This window comes from Crocuta crocuta, unplaced genomic scaffold, assembly GCF_008692635.1.
Source record: "Crocuta crocuta isolate KB4526 unplaced genomic scaffold, BGI_CrCroc_1.0 scaffold62, whole genome shotgun sequence".
Lineage (NCBI taxonomy): Eukaryota > Metazoa > Chordata > Mammalia > Carnivora > Hyaenidae > Crocuta > Crocuta crocuta.
In genome coordinates this window covers 9,198,654-9,215,557 of record NW_027529173.1, presented here as the reverse complement: position 1 = coordinate 9,215,557, position 16,904 = coordinate 9,198,654, and the positions used below count along the sequence as shown (strand labels likewise).

Genomic DNA, 16,904 nt, shown 5'->3' with positions numbered 1-16,904 from the left:
CTTTCTAAAGAGAATTGCCTCCATGTTGTATTTTTAGCAGCATTTGGCCTCTACTAATGGTTAGAAAACCACTATAGATTTAAACATTAGTATCTATCCACCAGGCTCATCAATCAGCCATGGAACACTTCTCATGCCAGTAATTTCCCAAAGCAACACACTGTAAATGTGTCCTGTTGTATAGAGAAACCAGTCCTTCTTCTAAAAATAGTAACTTGAAACTTACCTTGAATTAATAGGAAAAAAAGCCCTGACATTTATTTTAAGCCTAATGCATTTGAACAGGGTTTGAATTTAAAGGCTTGCATATGCCCAGCATATGTAGAATGACCATTCATTCCAGGTGGCTGTGGTCCCTGGGTAAGAAAAACAACCTGAGAGACTGGGAGAAAAGCTTATAAATGCACTTCACAAAAAATAAAAAAATAAAAAAAATAAAATAAAAATAAAAAACAAATAAACAAACCAAAAACCCGATATAAATAAAGCCATTACACCTATAAAAAGTGTTTCAACTTCAGTAGTCATTAGGGAATGCCTAAAATCAAATATTTTACTTGGAAATACCAAGTAAAAACACTAGTAAGGATATGGTGCAGCTAGAACACTCATCCACTGCTGGCTCAAAGTTGAAATGATATGTTGGTTTTGAAGAACTTTCACTTTCTATTAAAATAAACATAAATTTCCCTTATAACCCAGAAATTTCACTCTATGGTACAATCACAACAAAAAGGCATACAAAAGTGCACCAAAGGATATAACCAAATTTTTAAGTGATAAAATTTGTTTATTTATTTTTTGCATTGGCTAAGAAAGAAAGATACTGATGAGCAATTTCCTTGTATAATGCAATCAGTGGAAGGCAAATCAGATGTATTGTTTCCCTTGTGCTTGCAATTTGTTTTGTGTTTTTCTCTTTCATGCTGATGTGAAAAGCAGCTGACTATTATTTGAAAACAGCAGTCCTGTATTCAGTCATTTTCCGTATATAATTGACTATGAAATCTGCATTTATTTCATCAGGCCTCTATCTCTTTAGAAAGATGATCTCTAATACATTTTTCTCTTGGTGCCAGAATAAGAATTCAGTAGTCATAATGTTTTCTGTAACCTCTTGATTTAGTTAATATGACAAAATCCATTTTCTTTAGAGGGATTATATTTAATGTTATAATGAGAAAAATGACACCTTTATTAAAAATGCTTGATCATAAAATACATTTCCATACTGATTGCAAACAGTACTGAATTAAAATATTATTCCTGCAAATTTACTACGACACAGTCTAAGGTTTTAATAATTCACGAAAGAAGATTAATGTTGATGTTATCCAAATGATTCTGGCTAATGTCAACTCCCAAGTAAACAAGCAAACAAAAATGAGATAATTTCAATTTTCCTAATTATCTGACATTGGCATTCACTTGTGCGAGGTCTGTATTGGAAAATATTTTAAAGGTCTTTCCTCCCAGGGGACTGGTGATCCCTGGCTGTAAGGGGCAACAGGGTGTTTAACTCCTTAGAATGGTCAGAGGAAGAGATGAACGGGGACAAGTCTTCACCAGCACATTGACCCACCAAAGACGCCATACAGGTGGAAATCCCTCCCGACCTCTTCCTTTTCCGGTGAACTGGAAATAACAGCTGAATATGGAGTCTTTAGTAACGCTATCTTCTAGAAAAGAGTCTCGCCAACATTGTAGATACATAATGAAGCTCATGTCAGATAGAGTTTAGGAAATAAGATGAAAAAAGGCAGGCAGGTCATTGAAATGAGGCTGACTGTCTCCCTCATTTTATAAGGACCAGATGCTTGGAAAGGGTGTTTGTGATGAAAGGTGACACAAGGCTCACTCATAAGATCTCTCTCTAGCTTGCACAATCTCTTCTCCCTGCCCTTTGCCTATAGGAAGGAGTCCTGGAGGTATTCATATCAATCTTATCATTTCTTTTAGATATAGATTACCTCTAGGTATCAGTGATGTTGGAGCATTTGTGGAATATGAGAAATGGAAAATGTAATTGGTATAGAGAATAACCAATTCTGATGGAGCTGTTACATTTTTTAATTCAGTGCGGTGAATGTAAACAACACTACCACTGCATATGCTTTTTGAAAAGCACATTTACTGACCCATTTGTCTGTGGATTGAATCCACTTCTCTATGGATGGTAAACAATGGACAGGTAAAAACGGACTTGACTGTATCTCAATACCATCTTTAAAATCAGAAGCCATACATCAGATAGGCAGACCTGTCTATGGAATCAGGAGATGAACTGGTGATGTTTAGAGCGGAGGTAAGACATCACGTGCCATTTTGGTGTGGATACATAATTCCACCACGACAGCTTTGTATTAATGAGGGAGATAAAATCCAGAATCAGTGTCTCTGGTCATCCGGGAGAAAATGGTTTAAACAATCCATTTTACTACCACTTAACCTGGAGACAGAGATAACAAGTAAACATAATACAAATCACTGTCCCTGTTCCAAACCATATTTAATACGTTTAATACAGTGGTTGGTTAAAATGTCACAGTGGCAAATCCTGCCCATAGTCTGCCCCATGCCAAATACACAGTCCCTCACTTTACACAGGTCACATCACACTTGGCCTTGGAATTTTTATATACATAGCCTGCTGTATGTATTTGGTACACACAGTGGCCTCGCTCCTTCAGGATCAAATGGGAATTAAGAAAAGCAAAGTTTTCAGAGCAGGGGTATTCTCATGTTTGGCGCTTCTCTGTGAATTGATTGCTGGGGTTCAAAGGGTTCCATAATATTGCTATTGGCGCTGCTGTTGTCGTTTTGGGGAGAGGCCCCGCATGTAGATTTTGGCACATTTACAGTGCTAAGATATGCGGGCTACGGGGCGAAGGAGGGAGAGTCTGGGGGCTCTCGGCAGCTGCTCCAGGCTACAGCAGATTATAACCCGATTAGTGCCACAGCGCCCGGAAGGCAGATTTGACAAGTAATTTCCATTTTTAGATAAGAACTTTGGGGGTCAGTTTCCCAGGCAAATCGTGCAGGGATGGAAGCTCTCAGGACTAGCAGGAAACATCTGTTGTCCAACTGGAGGCAGACGTTCTGGTAGCGTCAGTCTGCACGGGTCAGGGCGTCCCTGGTCCGGGGGGAAGTAGAGGAATCTTTTCTTTTCCCGAACACCTGTAGCCATCTCTGAATACAATATATCAAGAGTACGCTGGTGTGTGTACACACACACACACACACACACACACACACACTTTTGTGTTGTCAAAGAGAAACTACCTTTATTTTCTGATTATAAAAGTATAACCTAATTTAAGCGCTCCTCACCGCCACGCTAATCTCAGCATAGTAATGCGTCCTAAAGAAACAAAGACCCAGCTCCAGGAAGCCTCTGAAGTCGCTCCAGTATTTGTCGAAATTCTCTTGAGAAGGCAGCCAGAGGCGAATTAACACATTAGAACACAGAGCAGGCCTCCCTCCAAATCTGCTCTTCACAGCGGCTGCTCGCGTTTCCTAATTTTTCTCATTCTGTTGCCACCCTCCCTGTCCTCAGCTTCCAGCCCGATTCCTGCTCTCGACATTATTCTCCTTTGCACCCTTCCCCACGATCAAGCAAACAATGCAGGGCTGAGTTGACACAAGAATGCTTCTCTCCTTAGATAGGAAGGGAAGTCAGGAGGATTAAAAATCTTATTTAATTGTATTTATTTTATTACTGTCACAAACCGTATGTTTCCTAAGGCAGCCATCACAAATTACCACAAACTTGGTGGTGCAAAACTACAGAAATTTACTCTCTCGCACTTCTGGAAGTCAGAAATTCAAAATCAAGGTCTCCTCTGGGTCATGTTCATTATGAAGACTCACTATGAGGTCTCTTCACTATGGAGAATCTTCTCCCTTTCAGATTCTGGAAGTTCCACATGTTCCTTGGCTCACTGCACACAGCTCCAACCTCTGACTCCTTCACATGGCACTTTTCACTGTGTCTTTTCCTTCACTGTGTCTTTTCTACTGTGTCCTATGAGGACACTTGTCATTGGATTTAGGGTCCAGTCAATTAATGCAGGAAGATCTAATTTCAAGAGCTTAATTACATCTGCAAGAACCCATTTTTGAAATGAGGTCACATTCACAGGTACAAATGAACACCACAACTCACGTTTCCTTGTTTATGCACAGAGTAAAAGCCTAGACAGACATACGTCCTTCTGATATTGTCCAGAGTATAAGCTGGTAAAATTAGCTGAGCTGTGATGTGAACACAGAGCATATACTTTTCACTTCTACGACCCATTATTAGCCAACACTCGCCTCTGTCTAAGTGCTTCTACCTGGTAATGAAAACTCCCCACTACCCAGACCTACACTAGAATCTGGAGTAGCTTTTTCTTTCTATTTTTTTTTAAGAAAATTTTTTAAGTTTATTTATTTATTTTGAAAGAGAACAAGAGAGTGGGCCGTGCGAGCCAGGGAAGGACAGAGAAAGGGAAAGAGAGAATCTCAAGATTCTCTATGTCTTTATGTCTTCATAAAGCCCAACATGGGGCTTGATTGCACAAATTGTGAGATCATGACCTGAGCCAAAATCAAGAGTTGGGCACTCAGGAGCGACTGAGCCATCCAGGAGCTTCTGGAGCAGCTTTTCTATAGTTAAAATAGAGAATATATTTCAGAGCAGGAACTGAAAGACCGGAGGGTCTTTCTATATCAAAATAGTTAAGATCTGCCAGGACTAAATGTGTACCACTACCTCATCCCTGTCTTTGTCAGGAGAGGAGGGAATCTGATTAAATACACAGAGAAATCCTGCTCACATCAATGGACCATCTATATGTTTATCTCTCAGAAGTTAAGAAGACTGTGACCTTGTAACAGCTGAACATGAAAAACGTCCTTGAAACCTTCTTAGGAAGGATACTGGCTGAGGTGAGGAGTGAGTGTGGCTTGGCATCATTTAGTGCTTTGGTATCCCTGGCTCCCCAAACGTGGCTCGGTGGTTCTGTGAGGCGAGTAATCAGCCCAGGGGAAGCAGGGCTGCCACCTATCACTCTTGACTTCTGCAGAGGCAAGCCTGAGTGGTGTGTTTACGGTTGGAGGACATCTAAAGGGGGAAGAAGGGCAGTTAGCAGTGGGCTTTTTTTTTTTTTTTTTGAGAGAGAGATTCAGTTTTAAGAGAAGGGGTTTATTTGGACTGGAAGAAGTGAAACATTTTGGATAGCGAGAGAGAAAATGTACCAATGGTTTGGTAACCTGTTAACAAATACAGAACAAGGTGCTGCTAGCCGCCGCACTCTTTTTAAGATACCAGGCAATATAATAGGGTAAGGGTAGGAAACTAAAGGTGAAGTTCTTTGTGCTGTACTGGAAAACTGGTTACCCATGAGAAGCACAGCCTAACATGGAAGTTGCATTGAAAGTGTCATACACATGGTTAGAAGATGAATTAAAATTAAAGCTATAGAAAACAAGCTAAGAGAAAAAAGCAAAATTCAAAGTAAAGAGTTGATTAAAAAACAATAAAAGCACAAAAAATAATTCCCCTGACAGATTCTGGCAACTTCTATGGGGAAGCAATGATGGCTATGGAGGTAGACCTTCTAATGGCCTGTGGAGCCAGTGGGGGCTCTGAGCAGATTTGGCGGTAGCTTACTGAAAGGACTAGAAAACAAAGAAAATTCGGAGGACCTAATATTTAACATTATTATAACTAATAATACTGCAGTATATACTTGAATAATTCTAAGAGAGCAGACCTTCAATTTTCTCACCACAAAAAAAGGGGTGGTAATCATTTTGCAATATATAAATGTATCGAATTAACATGTACCTCTTAAACTCACACATAATGTTATGTGCCAATTATACCCCAATAAATTTAGGGGTAAATAAGAGAGAAGAAATGGGGAAATACTAGCTCTAGGTTTTGGAGCAAACATTTTCCCAGAAAAATCCACAAGGCCCACCATATTGCAGCATGTGAGAAATTTAGATAAAGATAAGTAGAATGCATAAGTAATGGTCTATAAGTTGACTTTTGACTTCACTTATGCCTTCGAGTTATTCTTTATTTAATTGTTTTCATCCTGTGTCCACTACTTCATGATAGCTCACTGAAAATACAAATGCCATCAGATGCCATCACTTATTCATATTGGTGAAACTTTAGAGTTAAATTGTATATTTGATTCAGAGCTAAGGCTTGTTTTCCCAAAGCATATTCTCTGATGGCTGTCTCACTTAGAATGATGTTAGCCAATATAAACACATACTGAATCTTAATTTCCAGTTTATGTTTTAATTTTTCTTCAACTTTCAGGAAGCATTAATTCATATAATTTATCTAGATTTTGAGCCAATGTTTAGCCAAAAGTAAGGATTTCTGTGTTAAATCATCCGTATAGGTCATAAGAAAATGATTAGCAAAGAAGTACAAAATTCTGCCCTGGAAAAAAATTAGGCCTAAGAAACCTGGATGGAGTCTTAGCCTTCTGCACAATATGAAAATCCCTCAACAAGAATTCTAAGCTAAGTTTTATCAAATCTTCATTATTTCCCTCTTAATATGAGGAAAATGCCACTTTTCTGGTACCTATTTCATCCAACAAATATTTATTTATTATCTGCTAAGATATTGGAAAGTATGAGAAGATGCATAATAACATTTGAAAGTTGATGTTGATAGTTTAAAACACGTATAAGAATTAATACAGTGGAGGGGTGGCTCAGTTGGTTGAGTGAATGACTCTTGATTTCAACTCAGGTCATGATCCCGGGGTTATGGGATTGAGCCCCACTCTATGCTGAGCGTGGAGCCTGCTTGTATTCTCTCTTTCCCTCTGCCCCTCTCCCCAACTTCTACTCTCTCTAAAATAAAAATAGAAAGGAAGGAAGGAAAGAAGGAGGGAAGGAAGGAAGGAAGGAAGGAAAGGAGGAGGGAAGGAAGGAAGGAAGGAAAGAAAGAAAGAAGGAAGGAAGGAAAGAAGGAGGGAAGGAAGGAAGGAAGGAAAGGAGGAGGGAAGGAAGGAAGGAAAGAAAGAAAGAAGGAAAGAAGGAAGGAGAAAGACAAAGAAAGAAAAAAAGAAAAAAAGAATTTGTTAAGTGGAAATATAACTATTTTGTCAAGTTAGAAAGCTTTTATTGCCCAGGTGAGAAAAATATTAGAATCTCTCCTTTGGTCCATTACCTGGTATATTTTTTAATCTTTATCCTTATACTAGTTGTTCATTTCTTCAAAATAACTAGCTCCTTTGAGTCTCAGTGAACTGTTTAAATATACTAACACTAGAGTATGGTAACTCTGAGAAAAATAAGCAAGTAGCCTAGAGAAGGATAATTCTAGTACCACAACGGGAGCAGAGGGACATATTATTAATTACAAAAAATTAATCTACTTCATATGATTCACCCTATATTTATTTTCAAGTATGTTCTAATTTTTTGGATCTCCTTATACTGTATTAGCTATATATTATAATATATACTGTACAGATATCCTTTCCATCATCCAATTCATGTATATTTCATATCCATTCTACAATTTATATTGAGTACATACATTATGTGCTACAAGCATGCCGTGGTAATCAAGATAGGCACAGTCTAGTGAAAAAGTTGGAGCATTAAAGAGAAAATTATATCACATTTTAAAAATTCACTCATGCTGAGAGTACATAAGGAGGCTAGTCTGGAATCTGAGGAAGGGTAGGATAGGCGGACCTGAAAGAAGATACTCTATCAGAAGTATTATTTAAGCTAGACCTGAAGACTAAGTAGACGTTAGCCAGGCAAATAAGTGTTGTGAGAAACTATTTCAGGGGAAAGAGGAACAGCGACAATGACAAGAAAATGTTTCCATTTTCCATCTTCTAGAAAATGTTTCATATTTCAGGAATTCAGAGAAAGCTCCTGTGGTAAATGCTATTATTTAGTCCATCTATAATTTCTACTTCTTTCTTATGAACAGAACTCAGAAAAACATCTATGTTAAAAGATATAAAAACACACCCAGAAAACAACATTTTGGACTTATAATTAAGGGCCATTTGGCAGGATTCTAGCCAATGAGACATAAACAGATGTTTAGTTGATGCTCTCCTGATACGCGTGCTGGCTCTTCTTCCTTATTTTTCCTCCCTCATTTCCTATCTGGAATATGATGTATCTCTAGAGGTGGAGCAGCCATCTTGAGACCATGAAAGAACCATGAGGAGAAAGGGCCAAGCAATGAGGGGTAGTGTAGAAAGGTATAATAAGGAGACTGAGAGGCTGATGATATCCTGCAGTCACTATTCTAGCCCTGAACTGTCTACCCTTGAATTTCTTGATATGGTCAAAAATGATAATAATGAAACCACCTCCAATTTCAGTTATTTGAGTCACTAGTTACAGACAGCTGGATGGAATCTCATGTAGTCTATACAGCTGCTGCATCGTGTGTGAAGATTAAGGCTGACAAGGGGTACCTGACTGATTCTGTCAAGACCATGACACTCTTGATCTCAGGGTTGTGAGTTCAAGCCTCACATTGGGTGTGGAGATTACTTAGAAATAAAACCTCTAAGAAAAAAGAAAAGATTAAGGCTGACAAGCAAGCAGGAACAAGATCAGTGAAAGACTTTAAAACATGTTAAAGAGTTTGGACTTTATCCTTGGAGACTTTGGGATACCACTAAAAGATTTTAGATAAAGAAGCCAGTAGCAACATTTGCATAATAGAACGTTTCCCTGGCTGCAGTGTGGAAAATGTACTGGAGGGGGCAAAACTGGAGGCAGAAAGCCACTGAAGCTGGGCAGCCATCCAGACATGAGATAGTAAGAGTATAAACTAGAGTGGTAGCTTCAAGGATGGAGAGAAGTGAATAGTTCGGAGAGATACTGAAGTAGTGAATCAGTAGGAAGAACTCTGCATATGGCTGGGTATAAAGGGTAAGACGAATAGATGAGCAAAGGTGATGGCAGTTTTCTGGCTCAGTCAGCTGGGAGGGTGGTTATCATTTCATGAGAGAGACAGAGTGTGGAAAGAAACAAGCTTTGAGAGAGGAATATGAGCTTGGTTTTGAGCGTTCTGAGTTTGTCATGTCCATGAGGCCATGTGAGGTAAAGCCTTGGAAACACAGATCAGGAACTTAGGATATATCTCTAGGTAGAGGAGACAGATTTGGGAGTTGTCATCATTTAGATGATATTCAGGACCATGAGAGGAAATGCAGAATCCCAAAGAGGCATGTGGAGAAAGAAAAGGTGAGGTCAAAGTCAAAAGCTGGGAAATAATAACATTAAAAGAAAAATAGTAGGAAAATAAAGGCTTCTAAGAACACTCAGAAGAAGAGGCCAAAGAAAGAAGAGGAAAACAAGACTATGATATCCAAGAAATCTGGTGGAAAGAGGTGTCTAAGGTCTCAAAGCTGCTGAGTGAGTGATCAAGGAGGATCTGATAGAGCAAGCTTTATCTGTTGGCTGCAGCCCTAATGGTGTTTCCTGACTTCTGTGAGAACAGTTACCATGGAAGCTCAAGGGCTGAGGAGGGAGTATGAGGTGACATCATTGAAAGAGCTTGTACAAAAAATTCTTGAAAGAAGTTTGGCATAGGCTTTGGCTGTGTAGCCCCTAAGCCAAGGTCTCTGGCTCTCCCGCAGATTCAAAGAACTATCTGACATTTTTACATGTTCCCTTTCTGCTTAACTAACTGGAACTGATTTCCTTTGTTGGCAGCTTGAAACCTCAACTGTTACACAGAGACCAAAGTATTGTAGTTGAGGGTTTCCTGGAAAAAAAAAATAGATTTTCCGATGCAGTCACCTTTAATTCTTACCTCAGTGAGGACTGTGATTCCAGAACATCAGCAGATAATGCTGAAAATTCCATCATCTCAGGAGAATCCCAGAGTTGCCATGGTAGATAATTGCAGATATCTCAAAAATCTAAGAAAGAACAAAAAGTTTCTTTCTTCCATGTGTGAGATGATTTGTTGTCAGAGTTCCTCAGGATGGATAAAGAGAAACCTGCCGTCCTTGTCCCTTTAGTCACTTAGTCACAAGTTACGTATGTAAAAGAGGCATGGGGCAAACGAAAGCAAATTTAAATTTTAGTGTTCTATGTATTTGATTAAATAATTGATAGTGTGTTTAGCACTAACATCATGAAGGAAGATAATATGTGGTGAGACCTATTACAACAATGGTTACAGAACATCTTGTATTTTGTACATTTTTTTTTATAAATAGGTATCAATATGCATCTCATTTCCCGAGAGCCTAGCACAGTGCTGGCAAGAAAAGACTCTATAAATATTGTACATATGTGTGGTTATACTCTGCCTCTGCACACATGCATGTTTAATTTCCAAGACATAAATCTCAGGCTGCAAAAGGAATTCATATACATAACACTGTGTTTATGCCAAAGTCTTACCAGTTGCATGTGTGTTCAGCTTGGTAAGGAGTCCGAGTGTCAGGCTGGATTAGAATGTATACAAACACAGCTGCCAAAACTGAGATTTGTGTCTCCATCTCCTGGCACAGTGGATTGCCAAATACCTTTGCTTAATCTTTGTTTAGTCCTCTTTGATGTTGTAGCAGTGCAATTTTTATACTTATTTGGAATGAATTATCTGTGAGATGAAAACAAGTAGCAGACACAATCCTAAACTCAACCTCTCCAAAGCATTGTGTTGTTTCTTGAAGTCTTGCATATGTAACTGAAGCTAGTACATGTTAATTATTTCCTTGTCAGCTAATCACTCTTCAGATGAGCAGACATTTTGATACAAAGACTCAAGATCTATCAAAGCCTGATACTATTTGCCCTTTGAAGTAAAAGAACTGCAATGAATTCAGTCAAATGTCTGCTTTTCTGAACACACCATGAATGATGGCCTGTAGGGCTGTCTGAAAAAACTGGAGCATTGCAATCTTTTTTTCTTTTTTTACCCCTGTGATTGTGCTAGATTTATATATTTTTGTATCTGAATAAGCATGGAAGTCTTTGTAAAAGAAACTTGATTTACTTGGAAAAACCAGTTAGTTTTTGAGAGATTACTGTTGCCCTCCTTCAAAAAAAATAATTAAATGGTTTTGGCATATTCACAGTGGTACAATCGACATCAAGATCAATTTTAGGACATTTTTATCACTATGAAAAAGAAACCCCAGACCATTAGCAGTCACTTACCATTTTCCCCTATCCCTCTCTCTCCCCAGCCCAAGGGAACCATAATTATACTTTCTGTCTCTATAGGTTTGCTCATACTGGATATTTCATGCAAATGGAATCATACAATATGTGGTTTTTATGACTAACTTCTTTCACCTTGAATGTCTGCAGGGTTCGCTCTCGCACAGTATGCGACAGTATTTCATTTATTCTTATTGCCAAACAGTATTCCTTTGTGTGGATACACCACATTTTGTTTATCCATTTCACCATTTGATGGACAGTTGGATTGTTTCCACTTTTTGGCTATTATGGATAATGCTGCTATGAACATTCATATACAAATTTTTGCATGAACATGTTTTTGTTTCTCTTGAGAATATACTCCGGAGTGGAACTGCCTGCTTCTATGGTAATTCTCTTTAACCTTTTGAAGAACCGCCAGACAATTTCCAAAGCAGCTGCCCCATTGTGTATTCCCATCAGCAGTTGCATATGTTTTTTTAATATCCAAATATTTACATATTCTTGGAATTCATTACAGCTTTGAATCTCTGTACCTAATAATATAATAATCTTTAATATTTGAGTAAAATCTAAACAAATGGAATTTTTTTTAATTCTTTGGAAATTAGAGTTTTGAATATAAAATGTTAAATGGTAATTGATTTCTAAAAGCCTCAGTGTAATACCCAACTTTCTACTAAAAGGCAGTGTTATCTTTAAATAGAAGCTAGCAGGATACTTCCTCAGCACTCGTTGTTTCTCTATGAGTAGTAAGCTTTAACCTTGATTTCATTCCCTATTTTGAAACTACACCTGGACATACCTTAAGACTGGGCAATCCTTTTGGATTGAGAATATCATAAATTTGTTACCAACTCTCAGTAGATTCCAGACTGATAGTTATTAACTCTCAAATATTGTATCTTCATGATAAGTGAAGCATACTGAGGAATTAATAAGCTAAAAGCAGAAAATATACTTTCAAAACAAGAACATATTGATCTTCCTTTTTTTTTTTTTTTTTTGCTCCCCTAGTGTGTTATATTGGAAACTTTTTGAAATAACTTTTTTCCCTCTCTTGCTCTCCACATACCAAAGTAAGTCAGAATGTGGTCATAGACAGAGCTCTTACCCGGACCTAGCCAAGTTAAAACTCTAAAACACTAGCTCAGTGACCTTTAGCAAATAAATGACCTAACTTTACAGAGCCTCAGTTTCTTCATTTATAAAATTGAGATAAATCACACAGATCTCACTTATAAGGCAGTTTGGAGGATAATTGATAAATGTGGAAAGCTTCTTTTTAAAGTAAGGGTGCCTGGTTGGTTTAGTCAGTTAAGCGTCTGACTCTTGATCTTGGCTCAGCTCATGATCTCAGGGGTTTGTCAGTTAGAGCTGCACATCAGGCTCTATGCAGCTGACGGTGAGTAGCCAGCTTGGGATTCTGCCTTTCCCTCTCTCTCTGCCCCTACCCCACTCACACTGCCTCTGTCTCTCTCAAAAACAATAAATAAATAAACTTTAGAAAAACAAAGTAAGTTTGTAAATTATAATTGTCCTTCTGGTATTCATTAACTGATTTTTATAAAATGTTAATGATTTATCGGATATCAAACTTAGGATTCAGTTTGTTCATTAAATTACTTGCAAATAGCCAACAATTTTATCTTTCTTTTTAATAGGTCAGGCACAATGCTGCATCTTTGCTCAGTTTACCTGTTTTGTGCCAAAAATGTCAGTAGTTTAGAGTAACCTTTAATTTTTTTAAATGTTCATTTATTTTTGAGAGAGAGAGAGAGAGAGAGAGCATGCGCAGGAGAGGAGGAGGGGGCAGAGAGAGAGGGAGACACAGAATCTGAAGCAGGCTCCAGGCTCTGATCTGTCAACACAAAGCCTAATGCAGGGCTTGAACTCCCAAAGTGTGAAATCATAACCTCAGCCGAGACTGATTGCTTAACTNCCTGTTTTGTGCCAAAGATGGCAGTAGTTTAGAGTAACCTTTAATTTTTTTAAATGTTCATTTATTTTTGAGAGAGAGAGAGAGAGAGAGCATGCGCAGGAGAGGAGGAGGGGCAGAGAGAGAGGGAGACACAGAATCTGAAGCAGGCTCCAGGCTCTGATCTGTCAACACAAAGCCTAATGCAGGGCTTGAACTCCCAAAGTGTGAAATCATAACCTCAGCTGAGACTGATTGCTTAACTGACTGAGCCATCCAGGTGCCCCTAGAGTAATCTTTAAGACTTAATTACTTATAACTAAAATGCTGTTTAGTTAATAAGTTCTGTGCTCCTCAGTAAACTAAAAAAATAAAAGTAATCATATATAAATAAAATACTATTTTTAATGCGATGAAATCACAGAAAATAAAGTACTATTTTATCTAACAATTGTTGGCATATGCAGTGTAATTTCATTCAATGCCCCAAAAACAAGCAGAGGAGGAGATGAGGCACAATGGCCCTGAAGCACACTTAATTTGCTTATGTATTCACTCTGAATATTTTCTCTTTTTTTAAATTTTTTTTAATGTTTTATTTATTTCTAGGAGAGAGAGAGACAGAGTGAGCAGGGGAGGGTCAGAGAGAGAGGGAGTCACAGACTCCGAAACAGGCTCCAGGCTCTGAGCTGGCAGTCAGACACTTAACCAACTAAGCCACCCAGGCGCCCCGACTCTGAATATTTTCTAAATGCCTGTCTGTTTGCAGGTATGGGGCTAGTAGAATCTGTAAGAACCAAGGTTGTTTGAGACGGCCTCTGATATGGTATCACCTACAGAGGGCGCTCTTTTACTCCTGTCTCAGCGCTCCACTGTTAACTGATTTCTACTTTGGCAGCCTCACCTTGTGAGTGGGGTGTGACCTACATTCCCTTCTAATGAAAGGAAGACTAGGCATCAGTACTTAACAATGTNTCTGCTCATGCCCCCTTTCAGTTCACACACAAACATCACAATATTCATGCATTTTGGCCTGGATCATTTGCATAATGGACAAGCAGTCCCTCTGCCAGAGCAAACACACCCCTTCTGACTCCCATCGCTTCTGGCACCATCTCTTCTGACCTCCTCCTGACAATTGAGCAATTGTATAGCGTAATGCAACTTTTAAAAATTTCTATCGGGGCGCCTGGGTGGCTTAGTCGGTTGAGCGTCCGACTTTCGCTCAGGTCATGATCTCGCGGTTCGTGGGTTCGAGCCCCGCGTCGGGCTCTGTGCTGACTGCCAGCTCAGAGCCTGGAGCCTGTTTCAGAGTCTGTCACTCCCTCTCTCTCTGACCCTCCCCTGCTCACGCTGTCTCTCTCTCTCTCTCCTAGAAATAAATAAAAAATATTTAAAAAAAAAATTTCTATCAACATGAAAACACAGGCTTTCCTCCAAGTTTCTGGCCTCCCCTTGTCTCTAGTAATCACACCTACCTTGCATCTATGCCAGTAGAAAGTTATTCTGTACCGTCTTCTGTCATCAACTTCAGTCAGTAATTTCCAGTTACTTCTTATTCTAGAAGTTGTTTAAGAACTTAGCCTTAGGCAGTCTGATTTGGTGGATCTGGGTGGGAAAACTAAAATCTTTTGACCATACATTAGAGTTACATTCCTAAGAGACCATGCATTACCACAAAGTATGGTATTAAAGCAAGTACCTCAATGAAAAATGAAAAAGAGAATTTGAATCTGAAAAATTTTAGTCATATAGAAAAAAAAGTTTTCTTGTACCTTTTTAAAATGATAATGAATATGGCTACATAATAGATACAAAATCAAGCAAATGTGAATATGATTTCATGTAGAGTTGCCTATTACTGCCCTTCCAGAACTCTTAATAGCCCAGGAATTTGTAGATACACCACTTTTAAAAAGTATTGACCTAGGAGGCACAAAGCCACACGAAGTGGCTGTTGCCTAAGAAAACATCTTTTATTTTAATGCTGCTGCTGTTTTCCAATCATTATTTACCTCCCACTTTCCGTTCATGGTCCTATTATAATCAATGGCAGTTTGTAACAGTGTGAGAAAATCAAAATGTGTTACCTGCTTAATCAATCATAACATATCTAACTGTAATCTAAACATTCCAACTGTAATAGTTTTGAAAACCACCATGCTCGACCGCTCTGTACATGTACGCCTACATCACCACCATGTCACACCTGCATTCTTATTGCAGACTGGTTAAATTCTCGCATGCTGATTCACCTTTGTGCTTCCTGTTTTTCGTTAATGGTTCCAACATTTTTTTTGGTTACTCTGGCTAAATACATGAGAGCGATATGATACCCTTCTCACCCCTGGTATCAGTTTGTGTTACTAACCTTAATTCAGACTTAATTCAAAAACTACCAGTTTTTGTCAGCATAATCTTCCTAAACCACAGATCTGAAATTGGCATTCCTTAAATGGAAAAACAAAATCTTTGACTATTCGCTCTGTAATTGGTAGAACCCACCTCAAGAGCCGAGGTTAAAAGTAAGATCACAAAATTTATTTTTCCAAATAAAACCACCTCAGGGGCACCTGGGTGGCTCAGTCAGTTAAGCATCCAACTTCAGCTCAGGTCATAATCTCATGGTTCATGGATTTGAGCTCCATGTCAGGCTCTGTGCCAGCAGCATGGAGCCTGCTTGGAATTTTCTCTCTCTCCTTGTCTCTCTCTCTCTCTCAAAGTAAATAAACAAAATAAAACCACCTCAGAATCAAATGTTAGGTTAGCAGGAAGACCCGCATCTTCTTCTTGGGGCCTCTTGTCTCTCCTTAAATGATCCCATAACCATAGGAACTGAATTTAAAGAAGCAGCCTTCCTTTTAAATACTTTGTGATGATAGAGTCGAGGATAATATGACCATATGACCAGTCTCCCAGTGGCCTGTTTTTGAGCCACTTTACTTTGGTCTGTACAGCAGTGTTGCTGTTCCAAACAAGACCTACTATCATAATTGATGATTGGCTGAGATGTCTTCAAAGACTGCAGTAGTTCTGACATAAAGGAAGAGGGAGCTTACCTGTGGCGGAAGTCCACCGTGCTAGGAAGACTGGATGAGGGCGGGCTGTGGCACTCATCTGTGGTGTACACCAGAACCAGACCTTTCTCCCACGTCTGTTCAAACCCGGCTGTTGAGTCCAGGTCCCCAGGGCAGACCTTCCCCTTCCTTCTCTTACGGAAGTTCCCACATGAAGCCTCTTCCTCCTATAGATCTTAGTTGTGGCCATGTCAATCTAAAAAAAAAAAAAAAAAAAAGATTCAATAAGATACATTTGTTATATTCCTTTTCCACCCAAGATGTTCCCTGGCTTTAGACAATGTTTTGTACCTTTTCCTAGCTAACAATTCCATTCGCCTGGCAGTCCTGTTTACAAAAAGTGGCCCCTTATGTCTTGTTCCCCAGGCTATCTTTACCTAATTGCCTTGCATTTATTTAACTAAAAAGGGCATTTAAACTGCTTCCTTACAAACCAAAATTACGCCTCAATGAGACTTACACTCACTCGCAGTCAGAGAGGCAGCTGGCAACTTTTACATGGCAGATGTGTCTGGATTTAAATTATAATCAGTCTAATAACTCACCTGCCTGTGATAAATTCTGTACTGGCATTGCGCAAGACATCGGAGATCAAAGAGTCTAGCAGGAGAACTAGACATGAAAACAGAATTTCAAAGGGATCGGCGCTTAAGTAGTGGTAGATACATGAAACAGAAGTGGCGTAAAGAAAACAGTGACTTACTCTGATTGGGAAACTGAGAAAAGCC

At 38.9% G+C, this 16,904-nt stretch overlaps 1 long non-coding RNA gene across 1 annotated transcript; it reads right to left on the bottom strand.

Moving 5' to 3' along the window:
• Positions 1-264: 264 nt before the first annotated feature.
• On the bottom strand, positions 265-16,366 carry LOC144226307 (uncharacterized). Its single transcript, XR_013333599.1, has 3 exons — positions 16,159-16,366; positions 9,818-9,926; positions 265-356 (listed from the first exon to the last, which is right to left on the bottom strand). It is a non-coding gene; the product is annotated as an uncharacterized LOC144226307 (long non-coding RNA).
• Positions 16,367-16,904: the final 538 nt, after the last annotated feature.